At 29.6% G+C, this 13,634-nt stretch overlaps 1 pseudogene; it reads left to right on the top strand.

Moving 5' to 3' along the window:
• The first annotated feature begins 9,764 nt into the window (after window positions 1-9,764).
• On the top strand, window positions 9,765-11,929 carry LOC143637475 (protein SCARECROW pseudogene; annotated as a pseudogene).
• The last annotated feature ends 1,705 nt before the right edge of the window (window positions 11,930-13,634 follow it).

Consider the following 13,634-nt stretch of genomic DNA (forward strand, 5'->3'; position numbering starts at 1 on the left):
TAATATAATAATAATATTGTTTCAATAGATTGTGCTCTTTAGGTTATGCTTATTTCATTGTGTATCCGTTTAGCCCGTTTTCTTTGTGGCTGTATTTTTTTACCCATTTAGACAAATTGCATCTACTCGGGAGATTAAACTTTTCATCATATTTCGTACATACTAATTTGGTGGTGATGAAAATAGAAATTTAATTTTGTTAAAACTTAAACATAGAAATAATTAAAATTTGTTTTTTCATTATGGAAATAATATGAATAAACTAAGAAAACATTCTATGATCACTAATGGTTATTTACGGAGAAAAATGTATAAATTAAGAAGAAAACGTGTTTTATTTTTAGCAACCAATATTTGTTTGACAATTATGTTAAAATTATTTTATGCATTATTTTTAGTTGTTTAAAACTATATGATCTAATTTAAATTAATGTTTGTCAACTTAATAATTGATTTGAAGTCAAAACTTATATTAGGTCAAAAAAGTATTATAATTTTGTACAATAAAAATAGTAATTAAAATACGAATTAAAACATAAATTAGTAGATGATGTTTATGAATATGGTTGATGACTATTAACGAAACTTTATAATTAGATTTATTTAAACGAATATAAGTTGAAAGTTACAAATAATTTTTATTTCTAGTTAGGAATAATGTATTGATATATTTTGATACCATAATTAAAAGTGTAACAATTTCTTAATAAATAATTAATTAATATTAATCAATTTTTTTAAGTAATTGTATTTAATATAACGCTAATTTTGGTAATGCGATTATTATTAATAGAAAACGAATATTGATTTTTGACTCTAACAATATGGTTTTTTATTTTATAAAATATTGTAACAGTAGAAAGTGAGTTAATTCGATAATAATGATGGAATACCAAAATGCTTAAGATACAAAAATTCAGGAAGTCAATTGATGCTATATTTATGCATATGCATCTTGACATTTAGATATAATTATAAAATTTTCAAATAAAAAAATGTAAACTTTTATAGGATTGGAAAGTATCAAAATCTTTAAATGTCAATGAAAATTAGTCAAATAATGTTTGTTGAGTTTGAGATACGAATACAAATGGATTATATTGCTAGAATTGGACAAATTATAATTGTAGTGTTTGTTAATAAGATTTGAAATTAAGAAAGAATACATGTTTTGTATATGAAAAAAAAACATATAATTATATAAAAATTGTAATCAATAAATATACAAATTGTTATAAAAGAATTTTTATTTTAACTTTGTGTAAGAAACATTCAATAACTTTTTTTGTTAGATCTATTAAATCCAATGATAGAGTTCACTTTTATGAATAAAAAAATTATTAGTAAACTTCAAAAAGATATTTAGTACAGTTGCATTGTAATAAATATTCAAAAAAATGATTTTTTTGTAATATTAAAATGGGCGTTTATTTTATACATTAATTTTGACATTCATTTTGTAAAAGTTTGTATTTAATTTGTATATTCCATATTTAATCGGTTAGAGAAAATATGGGGTTTTTACTAAAGGTATGAATCTTGAAATTTAGACATAATTAAAAAATGGTCAAATATAAAAAATAGAAATAAGGGTTTAAATATGTTATGAATATTAACCACAAATTAAAGGTATTATATAAAAACTGAATTAAATAAATGTACATTTTATTATATATTTTATTTTTGATATTTAGGAATAAATATATTAATAGATTTAGTTGAAATTGACATTAAAATCATAATAACTTGAAATATTTAGAAATGGTTATTACAAATATTTTTTTTATTTAAAGCATTAATATTGAAAATTTATGAAATGGTCAAATTCGTTAAATTTTGGTTTTTGAATAGCTGGTGAAAGTCAAACTATATAACACATTTTTTGTAAACTTCACATAAATAGTGAAAATCCAAATTTGAATGGTGAAAATCGGTTTCTAAAATGTCATATTAAATGTGTATTATTTTAAAATGGTAAATACGATAATATTGTAAAGTATAATAATATTTTAAATTGCGTTGACATTAGTGATTTAATTGGAATTTGAACAACTATAATATAAGATTGATTATCAACTATAACTAATTTAATGTATTATAGAATGATCAGTTAAATTTAATTTCTGGATTATATAATAATATTAAATTACATGAATTGTGAAATAAAATACATGAATAATAACAAAAATATACATTAACATTAAACAAAAAATAAGATATCTTGTCAACAAATCCTCAATCCATTATATCAAGTTGGGGACAATAATCTGAAATAATAAAATTAAATATTAATATTAATATCACATAATAAATAAATTACCAATTATGGAAGATTTGAATTATGTGAACAAATGTAAACCTTACCGGAAAACGATATAACCTTACCGGAAAAACATATAAATGTGTATAAGCACAAATCGGTGAAAACCTAACCAATAAATATAATAAACATTCACCATCCAATAATTAGTACAAAATTGTGTAAATAATATACTAAAATTAATGAATGTGTAATTTGGAATAAAAGTAAAAGTCCGGATTATGGCAAATTATTTATTTTTATGTAACAATACCATTTCGTCTTGCAAAATCATCTCTATCGACCAATCTTCTCCGGGCTTGTTATTGTCCTTGAGACGCCATAATTTCAAAATACGAACCTTGAGGACACAGTCGTTATTAAGCACATCCAATTGATTCAACATTGTAATGTTTGTTGGCTCCATCTTCCTGGTGGCGAAAAATTAAAAATAAACAAACTATTAATTTTTGAACAATTATACTTTGAACCGAACAACTAAATAGCAAAATGAATTATATAAGCACGACCAAACTATATACCTTACAAAACAAATTCGTTTTTGCTAATTATGGTGTGATGGTGTGAGAATTATTGTGTAAATGTCAGAGTATTTATACATAAGTATTAGATGTTTGAATTTTTGGATAGGTGAATAAAGACAAGAAGATATAAAGGTAATTAATTAAAAATCATAAAATTAGGGATTTTAAATTAGCTTGAATATGGACGAAAATTAGGAGGTCTTTGATTACGGATTTTGAAATTTTGAAATATTTGAATTTAATGTTGTTCAATTATATTATTATGTTATAATTATAATATAAATAAAATTAATGTGTTTAAATCTACACCATATTTCAACATACAACATAAAGATTGTAATGCACAAAAATATGTAACTAATTTATTTTTTATTTATTACCATTAATAAAATTAATCATCAATTGAATAATTGAATAATTGCATAACTGATATAAGTTGTAGATTTATGATAATTTTAGAATCCCTATGATATTTGTTTCTTGTATAGTGAATCTTATTTTTTATTTATTACCATCCCTAAAATTAGAATAATTATGATAATATTAGATCCTTAATCATATGATTGATTTGATTATTATGTTAAAATCATCCATACCACGTATATATCATAATTGATTATAATTTTGAAATTCCGTAATCAAAGTAATCCTTAATCATATGGTTGATTTGTTCCTAATATAGAGAAATTTACTTGCAATTGATTATGGATTTCAAGTTTACGTGCAATTAACCGGTCAAATCTTATAAATCTATAATTAAAACCATAATTTATCAATAAATAAATTATAAAAATTAAACATTAAGCAATAATAATAAAAAATAACAAACTGACATTTGATCGAACACCTGGTGGGCAGCCTAAATTAGTGTATTAAATCACAACATATATATACTAGTTTTTATCCCCCGTATTACGGGGGTTATTTTATATTGTGTGTTCTAATATTTATTTATTTTTTGAATTTATATTTTTTTATTATATGAAAGTTAATAATATACCTATGGTTTGATAATAAATTGTTTCACAAATAAATGAGATATTATAACCCGGTTTAAAAGCTATATGGTTTTGATGAGACCCATGACCCGTTTATTTTTTTACTATAAAATTGGTTTTTTAATTATAAATAATATTTATGAAAGTTAATAATATACTTATGCATGGTTTGATAAGACCCAAGACCCGTATATTTATTTTTTTACTATCAAATTGGTTTTCTAATTTAAATGATATATATCTCCTTTTTAAAATAAATAAGATATTAATTTTTATTATATCCTATTTTATAGGATTTTTACATCAATAAATTGGTGAGAATAATTTTTAATTTAATGAGATGTTATAACCCGTTTAAAGAATATCTGGGTTTGGTAGGACTCATACCCATGAATTCGGGTCAAATGCATGAGAAGCCTTCATTTGAAAATCAAGCAAATCTGGTGACTCCAAAAAAGGGGGAGCGACCACATCGCGACACGTAGGATATTTATGTCTTCGTTTATATATATATATATATATATAGGATTGATTTCTTTTGAGAACCACTTTGAGTTTTAAGAACTCAACGTAACAATTTTTTTTCGAATTTTTATTACACATGTGTAATACGTAAGTGTAAGTGATATACAAAAAATTACGGTATTTTTTTACACACCGAATCGACTTTTTACACATGTGTAACTAACGTTTAAACTTGTGTAATTATCAAAAATACTTATTCTCTCTCCTGATTCATTTTTATTCAAATTTAATCTCAGTCACATATTCAAACTCATTTAATTAAATGTGTGGTCCAAAATTGAGTTCTTAAAGTTCTTACAACTCATCAAGTTCTCAAAATATCCCGGATATTTTGAGAACTTGATGAGTTGTAAGAACTTTAAGAACTCAATTTTGGACCACACATTTAATTAAATGAGTTTGAATATGTGACTGAGATTAAATTTGAATAAAAATGAATCAGGAGAGAGAATAAGTATTTTTGATAATTACACAAGTTTAAACGTTAGTTACACATGTGTAAAAAGTCGATTCGGTGTGTAAAAAAATACCGTAATTTTTTGTATATCACTTACACTTACGTATTACACATGTGTAATAAAAATTCGAAAAAAAATTGTTACGTTGAGTTCTTTCGAGTTCTTAAAACTCAAAGTGGTTCTCAAAAGAAATCAATCCTATATATATATATATATATATATAATTTCATGTGAATCAACATACACAACATAATACCTGATGCTTTAAGTGACCGGTAGAAACGTTGATGGTTTGTTAACACAGTCATGGATAAGCCGAATTTCTGTAGATTAAACGTCCGGCTGATGAACAACTTCATCGACGGTGGACGGTCAATTTGCCGGATAAATGAAAATGAAGGTAGAAATCTGTGGAAGAACATGATGAAAACATGAAAGAGGAGATAATTTATTTGAGTTTAGGGTAAAATATATTATAATGAATAATGAAAAATGAATAATATAAATGATACAAATTTTTATTAATAATCAACAATCATTTAATAGAATTTATTGTCTAGTATTTTTATTTAGTTTAGAATTTTTTTTATTCACATCAAAAATAGAGAATTTATAGATAAAAATGGAAAGTTTAATAATCCATCAATAGCAAGAGGCCATATTAATTAAAACTAATTTGTTTTAATAGTATAGTTAGATGTTTTCATTGGCTTAACATGCACTTAAATTTTATATTCTATAAAATGTTAATAAAAAAACGTATGACATGTAATTTTTATTCTATTAAACAATTGAAACTATCAGACTCCATCATTTTCTCTCATTGGTTACATGAAACTTAAAATTATAGTCATGAAAGTATAAAATAGTTAAACGAGTCATATTTATGTTTGATGCATGTGTTAGTCGCGTTGGATTCGACATGTTAAACCCGTTACGACACGAAATGTCAGTCCTAATCCTAATAATGTGTCATATTCACGTGTTTAAGTCTATATGAAGCATCACTGGGTGGATTTGGCTTCCACGATACGAAACTCCCTGAAAGCTTTTCAATGGTACAGCGGATTTATGTCATTAAAAAAATTGTGTTTTATTTTTCAATTTAAAAGTATTTTCTACCATGAAAACTAAATAAAGTGAACCTTAATGTTTGTTTAAATATTCATATTTAAAATCTGAAACTATTCATGATTTAAATCAATGTTGTAAAACTTGTTAGGCGGTTCCTAGACGGCAGACCCCCTTATAGGGAGTACTTGGAGTACTCGGGGAATACTCGGCTTGTACTCGGATATGATAAATATAACGTAAAATAATTATTGGATATTATATATATGTCAAAATAAGCATAATTCACATCAAAATAAGGATATTTCATATGAAAAAAAATACATAATTCAAAAAATTCATGTTTTGTTGTTTTTTATAATATTTTACTAAAAATAAAAAAAATAAAAAAATTAAAAAAAAAATAAAAAAATGTGGCCGAGTTGACCTTGGAGGCCGAGTAATCCCGAGTACTCCGACTTTTGACCGAGTTGGACTTTGGCGAGTAATGGTGGCCGAGTTGGAAAAAGGCGGCAAGGCTGATGTCCGAGGACCTTGGAATCGCCTTGGAATCCGACTTTTACAACACTGATTAGGGGTGTGCACAAAACCGAAAAACCGAACCGAAAAACCAAACCGAAATAGAAACCGGTGGTTCGGTTTTGAACTTTAGCAAAAACCGAAATATTGGTTTTGGTTCGGTTTTGTATTTTGCTAAGAACCAAAAAAACTGAACCGAATCGAAATAACCATATCATCTTAACCATAATCATTAAAACAAAATCTACCGATGAATATTTGTTTAGTTTTTACATATTGTTAATACAAATATATTTGGTTTGAAAGTATGATTAAAAACCAATAATAGGTACTTTCGGTTTTGATTTTGAATTTTAATTTAAAATAGGTCTTTTATTACCTTTTAATATCTTAGGTCCAATATTCAATTTTCTATTAATCATTAGTTTAAAGAAAAAAAATGGCATGCTCGATTTCAATATCTTGGGTCAAGTGTTTTTTGCCCAAAACGTTTTGGCTCGACTAGCAAAACCGAAAAACCGCATTCAAAACCAAACCGAACCCAAAAACCGAAAACCAAAAACCGAAAAAACCTAAACCGAATGATTTTAAAAAATCATAAAACCGAAAGTTTGGTTTTTGGTTCGGTTTTAGTCAAAAATCGCACCAAACCGCATCACGCACACCTCTAACACTGATTTAAATTGGGTTCCAGACAAGTCGACAAGAAAATTGAAAATCAACAATGGACTTGCATTTCACAAACAAAGATTAATCAGTGGGCTGAAATTTTATGTTAATTGGTTTGTGGACTCGATGGGCTATCGAAATGGGCCAATGGGGGATCAAACAGGATGCCAATTGGCACTTCAAGAGGTTTTTATGGTAACAACTAACAACTAACAAATGAGAACATGTAGCATGTCTAGTGCCCATAACTTTTTAAGTGTACACGCACTACTAGAAAACAAGTCATTTTTTTACAAAATCTTCGTATAAATTTCCTATGACAAGTAGTTTCAACAAATTTTTAACAAAAAAATAAGCTCAAACTTTGTTACAATATTATTTAATAAACATTATGAATAGTTTTTGTAGGAAAGTTGTAGGAAGTTTACAACCGCATGTTTTTGTAACAATTTTGTAAGAAAATTTGTTGGAAAACGGTTGAAAACGATTTTCAAGCATGTGTTTTTCCAACAACTTTTTTGTTAGAAAATTGTTAGAAACTGGATTTTTCCAACAAACTTCCTACAGTTTGGTTGTGGAAAAACATATCTTTTTCTAGTAGTGACGATTAACTAGTCTGTAACCGATTAAATGCTTGATTCGGTCTAATCGATTACTATAGGTTTTCAAAATTCGAGTGAACCCAAGACAACAAAATAAACTTAAATATAGCATATTCAATATGATTAAACTGGTTGGTGTTACACCGGAATTCTATAGTGTTTATTTTGTTTAAATAAGCCAACGGAAAATGGTCCCAAAAATATAACCTTTATAATTTTCATGGAAAGCTTGTGGTTTAAACAAACTATTAAAACATATGGACTTGTATAATACTTGATACATGATGTTAGATTGTTTATACAAAACTATACAAAATGCCCATTAGCATGCTAGAAGCTCTTTATTTAGATTTCAAATTACATGTTTAGTCATTTACAAAAGTTTGTCCTTCATTACCACATGCCTCTTGAACTTAACCGTGCACACACCTAATGGAATTTTTTTATTTTTTAAGAAATGGTGCTCCTTTTTAGCCTTTAAAGATTAACCACAAAAGTTTGTCACTCATTACCACATCATTCATAAAGAAAGGAGCATCATCTTCATGCATTGGATTATCATTATTCATGTTGAAACCCAAAGGGGTGAATAGGTCTTTAAGTTTTTTATTTCAACCAAATGCTAACTTGTTTGTAATCTCTTTTTATAATCAAAGAAGAAAAGTATATATACAAGTATGTAAAGAATTTAGAGAATAGAGATGATTAAAACTGATTTATAGAGTTTCAAATGGATATTAACCAATCCGCTCTACGTCCTTTTCCCGATCCTCTAATCGGGAGTTGCTCCACTAACATTTCTTATTTTCTCTTAAACGGTAGAGATCGCCAATATACCAATTGTTTCACTAATCCAAAGGTAGTGATCATGCTGTTCAAAAGTTTCATTAATCCAAGCCAATGATCACCTTCTACGTTTCATTAGTATCAATAGCTGGTAGCGATCACCTCTCTCACAAATTACCAACCAAGAATGATGAACATGTAACAAAACTAATAACGGCGACAATAACACAAGAAACTATTGAGAAAGAATGAAAAGATTTTAGTTGTGAAACGACTCTTCTATTTTCCGCAATTTGAAGTAAGATATGGAGGATATTAGAGAGAGATATAACATATGCTTTTATATATATATATATATATATACATATATATATATAAGAGTTTAGAGGCAAAGAGGAAAATAGGTTGCAAAGGCTTCAATTTAAAAGGAACACAAAATCCGGCCTAATCAACGAGACAATCCACGTTAACTAGGACGATTGATCCGTTGGGGTGTCACGGGTAAGGCGAACATGAGAACCATAACACTTAACTAATAAATTAATTAATCGGTTAATTTATCCCAAGTGGATGATATCCTAAAGCAACACTGTTTTATTATCTTGTTATTATTTTCATTTTATATTGCTATTTTATTCTATCTTGTTTTGCAAAAACTCACCAAACTCTCTAAAATTAACTAAAAGTAAACTGTTGGTAGCTAAAAAGGTTGAGTAGTAAAAATGGTGCGCATGAACGATACTTGGTTGTTTCTTATTCTTCCCATCCGGAAATCCATAGGTGTATGTTGCCTAGAAATGGAAGGGCAAGATGTTTTTGTAGACTTCTTCCTTCTTGGCTTCAGTTAATTTTCCAACTAAACATGGTCCAATCTTATAGACTCATCTTAATCGTGAATGTGTCAACAGGAGCCCGGGATGGGGCATAGGATCGGATCTGTGTGTGGGTATAACGTGCCACACATGCATCCGTAGTGTGATTAGTTAAACCCGAATCCGTCCCATTAAAAGTTAACGTCGACAAGATGTAAACTTACAAGGTGACAAGAATGGACAATGAATAACAAAATGGTCCACCGTGATGTCTCCTTATAATTGCTTGGCACAGTTTGATTAAAGGTATAAATGGTATATATTTATGTTAATTATAAAGCACGTACTTAAAAAACTCTACGCTTTTTTAAAACTACACTTTTAGATTTGTACATGTTTTGTAACAAATTTAGCCGACTAGAAAGTTTCGTGGATCGTACTCCTAAGTCCTACCCGTGTTAATACAATAAATATATAACATATAATTAAACTTTTTTCAAACCTTTTTTACATTAATATAAAATACAAATATGACAAAACCCTAAAAAGTGAAAACCACAACCAGGGGAGCTTTTGGTCGTCAACAACATATGTATGGTCCATTTAGTTGAAAATGATGACATAATCAAACGAATAGGTCTAACTTGAAGAATGGGGTTTGTTAACATTTATATAATTATGAATTAATATAATCATTATCATAGTTAATTAAAGTTATAAACAAGTAATAAATCACCACCAAAACCAACGTGGAGTGTTTGTCCACTAGCAACTCAACTTCTTCTTCATGTCTCAACTCTAAACTATGCCGGCCATGGCTGCTCTCTAATTACTTCATCCCTTATTAAACTAATGCTTCACTAATGACCATTTCTTTAATATGTAATTAATTAATTTTCCATTCAAATATTTGTGTGTGTATATATATACATACATATAAGTATATACACACACTCTTAATTTGGTCAGCTGTAACCCTAAAAACTACTCTTCAAACCCTTAATACTCTCTCTCTCTCTCTCTAAAACACACACACACACACACACAAACATATAATGAGAGCAGGCTTTGAGGCTGGTCAAGGTGCTCTTGAGTTGATACAGCCCCATGAACAATGGAGCTACAATAATACTCTGGCTGTGAACATGGAGAGACCAAATGAGCTTTCTGAATGGGTTGAACATGTCACCAAGACACTCATTGAAGACTTACCTGAATCCACCCATGAAGAGAGTTTCCAAACCGATGCTACGATGCCAACTTATGTTGATGTTTCACCGCGGATGTGTGGAACAAGACAACGGAAGATGGTGAGAGGGAGTTGGTCGGATGATGTTCAATTTGGTGATCAAGGTAACAAAGGGTTGAGTTTGATCTCGGTTCTATTTGAGTGTGCGGTAGCTATTTCGGTTGATAATTTGGGTGAGGCTCATAGGATGGTTCTTGAGTTAACCCAAATGGCTTCTCCGTATGCTCCATCTTGTGGTGAGAGAGTTGTTGCTTACTTTGCAAAAGCCATGGCTAGTAGGGTTGTGAACTCATGGCTAGGTATTTGCTCACCTTTGACTAATCACAAGCTTATTCTTGGTGCTTTTCAAGTCTTTAACAACGTATCCCCATTTGTCAAGTTTGCTCATTTCACCTCCAACCAAGCCATTCTCGAAGCTTTCCAGCGTCAAGACAGGGTCCATATCCTGGACCTTGACATCATGCAAGGTTTGCAGTGGCCAGCACTGTTTCATATTCTGGCCACACGAATAGAGGGCCCACCCTATGTCAGGATGACTGGCATGGGCACCTCTATAGAACTTTTAGTAGAGACGGGAAAACAACTCTCTAACTTTGCAAAACGTCTTGGAATGTCATTTGAGTTCCATCCTATGGCAAAAAAGATCGGGGATGTTGTTGATCTCTCTTCATTGCAAATCCGAAGAGGGGAGGCAATCGCAATACATTGGCTTCAACATTCGCTTTATGATGCCACGGGGACCGATTGGAAGACCATGAGACTACTCCAAGAACTTAACCCTAGAATCATCACTCTAGTTGAACAAGACATATCTCATGGAGGCTTATTCTTGGACCGATTTGTTAGTTCTCTCCATTATTATTCTGCCATCTTTGATTCTCTAGGAGCATTCCTCCCAAACGACGACAACAACCGACATCGCGTTGAGCACTCATTGATCCATAGAGAGATCAACAACATAATTGCAGTTGGAGGACCCGGGAGGAGTGGGGATGATAAATTTAGGGTTTGGAGAAATGAGCTCGGGAGAAACGGATTCTTGCAAGTACCAATGAGTAGTAACTCGCTAGCACAGGCTCAATTAATTCTTAACATGTTTCCACCAACACATGGGTATAATCTGGTCCAAGAAAATGGGACACTTAGGTTAGGGTGGAAAGAGACTGCTTTGTACACTGCTTCTGCTTGGACTTGTCATGTTTCAAGATGAGAAGTATAATCGTGTTGAATATTAGTATTGATTGAAAATTTGATTTGTTAAGTAGTTTTATAGTTGCTTTTGTTATGAAGTTATTGTTTGGATATGTGGTATTTTGACATTACCAGAAGACCTTCTACAATGACATAAGTTCTAAGAAGAATTTTGTAATATATATGTCATGGAGATAGAGATGGAAATGGGACGGGTTTAGATAATCTCAAATGCCCAGTTATAAAAGGTTGTAACATAACCGACCCAAAACCCCTCATGTATCTATCGAGTAATTACGAGATAGATATTGGGTATAGCCACGGGTTTTCGATATACCCGCTAGTTTATTAAAATACACGTTCGGACGTAAAATATACTCGGCCCAAACTCTGTATGGTATTTATCAGAAAGACAGTTAAAATAAATACGATATATATACTTCAAATAAAAAGAACCATGAAGGTATATAAGGGGTAAATGTTATTTGGTAATTATGTAGGATAACCAACAATATATATCATCATATTTCATACCCATGAAAAGCTTTAATACTCCCGGTTACCTGAAAAATCTTAAAGCAATCTCACCAAGTATCCGACCCTAAACATGTCTGAGATGTTTTGGTATTCCAATCAAGTTTGTGTTTCACGGACATCCCGAAATAGATATTTTGTATAGATTTTGATGCTTGGTAGCTAGGTAAGTGAATATTAAAGACGTACATGTAAAATCAATACCCTTTTTTATATATACGGACGGTTTAATATATCTAAGGTCTAAAGCAAAATTTAAAATCGATACCCCTTCTTTTTTAATAGAAATTAATAATCATCAAGCATTCGTACATGTATCATATGCCATTAGCGGGGTGACTTGGTGGTGCTAGCTATGGGCGGCGAAGAGAAGATGCAAAGAGACGGCGAAGAGAGTTAGAATAGACTAAATAAAAGAGAGAAGCTCGAGATTTTTGTTTTCTTTATATTTCTTTTTATTGTTTATATTTGTATTTAGTATATGGTTGTCCCGTATACATTAAGAACATTTGCATCCTTCAAATAAACAGAAGTAATTAACAGAGTTAATGAGTTAAACCGATCAATAGAAATAACAAGAAAATAAAACTATATGAAAAATAAAAAACAAAAATAACCGAACAACGTATGGAGACAAAAAAACTGAAAAAATAAAAAAAGGTTGAAAAAAGAAGAGTTTTTTACCAAAATGGGTGGAAGGGAAAAAATATTTACCAATATAGGTTATTTTAAAACTATTTACCAAAATGGGGATTTTTCTATTCTCTCTCCTTTTTATTTAATTCTTTATCAATAGGGTTAAAAAATAAAAAAAGAAAAAACCATAAACCCACGTACGAAGAAACTGAACAGACTGATGAAGTTCTTCAATTGATAATCGATTTCCCTGCTCTCAATCGCGATTCTTCAATCGCCAATTCAAGGTTCGATATCATTCTTCAATCGCGATATCATTCATCTGTTGCTTTTTCAATTAATTTTCTACAGCGTAACGAAGATCAATATTGTTGAGGTTGTCTGTTTAATCAACTTGAAAGAAAGTGAGTGGGACACATGTGGTGTTGGTTTGATTCTACAATCAACAAACAGTGTGGGTTTGATTATAATAGGTCAAATAGCATGATTCTAATAGATTATATATATTATTCTATGTTTTGTTGTCCACTGTTGGTTTTTATTATTATAATATTTGTTTAGTTTTTGATTCTAATAGGTAAAATAGCATGTGTTGGTTGATTCTAATAGTTGTTGTCCACTGTTGGTTCGATATTATAATGTTTGATTCTAGTATTAAACAAATAATTGTATTGTTTGATGCTTACCATGTAATTTTCTTCTTTAACAGAAAGGATCAAATAACTGCAATATTAAAATTG

Source organism: Bidens hawaiensis, unplaced genomic scaffold (genome assembly GCF_021521415.1).
Source record: "Bidens hawaiensis isolate Kalapana, Puna unplaced genomic scaffold, B.hawaiensis_p1.1 tig00008321_1, whole genome shotgun sequence".
NCBI lineage: Eukaryota > Viridiplantae > Streptophyta > Magnoliopsida > Asterales > Asteraceae > Bidens > Bidens hawaiensis.